The 3,535-nt window shown below is 34.4% G+C and overlaps 1 protein-coding gene across 1 annotated transcript in view; it reads right to left on the reverse strand.

Moving 5' to 3' along the window:
• Positions 1 to 3,535, reverse strand: part of LOC107716051 (calcium-binding protein 8-like) — a 68,914-nt gene that overhangs the window by 61,417 nt on the left and 3,962 nt on the right. The gene's annotated exons all lie outside the window — the stretch shown is intronic.

A 3,535-nucleotide genomic window follows, 5' to 3' on the forward strand; every position in this document is an offset into this window, starting at 1 on the left:
CAAATGGCTGCAATATAACAAAGAGTGAAAAATTTAAGGGGGTCTGAATACTTTCCGTACCCACTGTATATATAAATTAAAATATATACAAAGTAAAGTTTTTGAAATAATTTTTCTTTTTTAGCTTTTTTTTCTTACTGGCCCCAAACAATGTGTGATTTTTATAATATGAACTAAAAAATGGTAACACTTTGTTTTAGTGTCCTTCTTACATGTTACTTGTACTTACTATAGTGATAACAGTGAATTATGCATAATTTTAAGCAACTAACTGTAAATCAAATGCTAACCATTTTGTAAGTACATGTTGTTAATAAATATTACTCAGTATTTAATTGTATAATTGCACTGTAACAAGGACACCATAAAATAAAGTGCAACCAAAACATCTGAATAATAAAAAAAAAGTCAGTCATTAAAAATGACATGTTCTTAAATAAAGCTAGATTAGATTTTGTATCTGAAACTATGTATAATGACCATTTCTGTTCATCAGTCAGATACAGGTCAATATGATATTCTCAGAATGGCTACATAATGGACAGTATATTGATCCTATCACTAATATAAACTGAATAATTCTGCAAACTCAAAGCAACAGTCTTTATACTAAACAAATGTATGCAGAGTTCAAGAAGCCAGCATAACAATAACCACAAATCAAACTGGAATTGCTCTTTATATGGAAATCTCTCGTTTCTCAGATTTCATGGTTAGCATGAACAGAAATTCTCTATTAATTATTCAGCACAGTTACAGCCATGGGAATCATTTTAATAGAATGGCGTCAGATAGAGACGTGAGACAGAGTTTCTCTCAGTAATTGGGCTCCGTGTTGATTAGTATGAAGTGAGTGCCTTTCGAAAACGTGAGTTTTAAAAACGGGCTTGAGTGTCAAAAGCCCACTCAAAATGCACAGCACTCCACATCCTGCAGGCCGTTTCACAGATCAAGGATTCTGTGCGTATCAAGAACTCCCACAAACAAACCCACTGAAGGTTTTACTGTAGTTCCTGGCTCAAGGCCCATGTGACAGCCGCCAACCATGCACTAGCCGTTATTAAAATGCATTCAAAAATAAATATAAATCAAGCTTTCAACAATTTAAAATTGTCTAGATTAGGCTTAGAGTTAAAGTGGCAGAGAAAGCACAACTGACCACAGCATTTGACTTACTTACAGAAGTTGAGTGTTTATGGGGTTTTCTATATCTGATGCTAATAATGATATCTAGAGAGTAGGCTGGCTGATTTAATACTGATACACTTTATAACTAATAGGTCTGTGGCCTTTTTTATCATTTATTTTATTTTACAGCATAACAATGACCCACTATATATTTACTATAAACTTCATTATATGTATATATAATTTTGTCTTATTATATACCATTGGATTAAATAGAGAGAGAGAGGGGGGGTAAGATTTTTGTCTTTTCTCGTATGTTCACCAAAACTGCCTTAAATCAAAAGTAGTAAATCAGTAATATTGCAAAATATTATTACAATCTAAAATCATTATTTTATATTTAATCATGTTAAAATGTATTTTATTGCTGTGAAACAAAGCTGAATTTTCAGCATCAATACTCCAGTCTTCAGTGTCACATGATCCTTCAGAAATCATTCTAATAGGCTGATTTGGTGCTCAAGACATATTTCTTATTATCATCAATGTTAAAAACAGTTGTGCTGCTTAATATTTTTGTGGAAACCGTGACACATTTTGATTCTAGAATTTGTTGAAGAACAGAAAGTTTGAAAGAACGGCATTTTTTGAAAATAAAGATCTTTTGTAAGAATGTAAAAATCTGTATTAATACTTTTGATCAATTTAATGCATCATTGCTGAACAAAAGTATTAATTTCTTTCAAAATAAAAATCCATAAAATCTTACTGACCCCAGATATATACTCAATAAAAGCTTTTATTAGACTACTGTCTACTGAGTCTTCAACTCATGTGAACTGATTTAAAAACATTTTCCAAAAATGCATCTGATTTATTTATCGGTGAAATACTTTTTAAATTAGTGAGTAGACCTTACAAATCTCTCTCTTGTTATGCTGATTTACTGAGATTTACTCCCTTCAGCAGAGCTAAAAGCAGCCTTTCCTTCAGACTGTGACGCTGAACTGCTGGTGTCCTGTACAGGAACTTAAAGCTCTCATGGGGACAATGTGGTCACCCAGCAGGTTAAATACCACCAGACCGTCAGCAGAGAGCAAGAGAGAGAAAGAAAAGCCACTTGAAGCAGCAGTCAGCATGAAGGGGCATGAGGTTCCAGATCACAGACTACGCTTTGGGACGTGAGCCCACAATCACAGTATGTGCTGGGCTACAGCCAGTTACCAAATCAGAGTAAAACACATACAGCTTGAGCTCGTAGTAGCAGTCTGCTGAAGGACATATTCCATGATGGATGGCACGCCCTTGTAAAATATGGATGCTGCCTGGGGACGAATGTAGGAGACTGGGGTTTGCTTTAATGGGGCAGTTGATTGGGATGTGCAAAGCCTTTAATGGCCTGAGAGTAGCTTAAACTCTCTCTGGTTCAAGTCCAGAATGTCTCTATCAAATGTGGAGATTTAAATGCCTTCATTTTCACTAGAGCTTTAGATTAAAGCATCTAACACTTGGGCTACAGCAGAAAGATTCCGTAATTAATAAAAAATAGAATGTTCAAAAGAGTAGAATTGATTTTTAAAAAAAAAAATTTTAAGTTGTAAAACTCTCTCCTGACACTTTTGATCAATTTAATGTGTCCTTGCTAAATAAAACTATTAATTTCTTTTAAAAAAAAAACAAAAAGGAAAGAAAATCTTACTGACCCTTTACTGATTCTTTTCTTCAGCGGAGTTCTCATTAATCTACCATAAAGCTTAATGTCCGAAATGATTAATAAAAGTAAAAGATTATAATTAGCCTTTGGTGGAATGTTTCACGCCAATTAATTAATGTCTGTAATAATTTTTTAATGTGAAAGCTCATTAATACCAAATATTTTGCTTTTTATTTCTCCATCTTTACAGGGTACTGTGTGAAGGACTATAAAGCACCATATGTCAACACTTTGCACAAGTAGAGCTGAATTGGCCAAATAAATCATTGTCCCAGAAAGGGAAAAAGCACAGATGATTTCTAATGGTCCCACTTTGTTGATGGTTGATGTATTGCTGCTTTAAAATAGCTCATGAAATTACTCATAAATCTTGCATACATGCAATTAATTTTTTATAACTGGCTAACAACACACATCACAATTAGGGATGCACCCGGCCCGATACTGGTCTCCTGTACTCGTACTCGTTAAAATGCCCCGATACCAAACGCAGATACCACACAGCATGTGTTAAGCGCCATATTCAAACAGAAACACAGACAACAGAACAACAGACAGCAGAAAGGAGTTAAGGATGTCTACTACGAAGTATATGTATGCAATGAATATAATGTTAAACATTCAGTATTAACACCTGTATAGCTGATGTGCGCGAGTTGATAAGCAAAGCGCGCTGAGTGGATTGAGCGCGCG

Source organism: Sinocyclocheilus rhinocerous, unplaced genomic scaffold, assembly GCF_001515625.1.
Source record: "Sinocyclocheilus rhinocerous isolate Xijiao unplaced genomic scaffold, SAMN03320098_v1.1 scaffold821, whole genome shotgun sequence".
Taxonomy (NCBI): Eukaryota; Metazoa; Chordata; class Actinopteri; order Cypriniformes; family Cyprinidae; genus Sinocyclocheilus; species Sinocyclocheilus rhinocerous.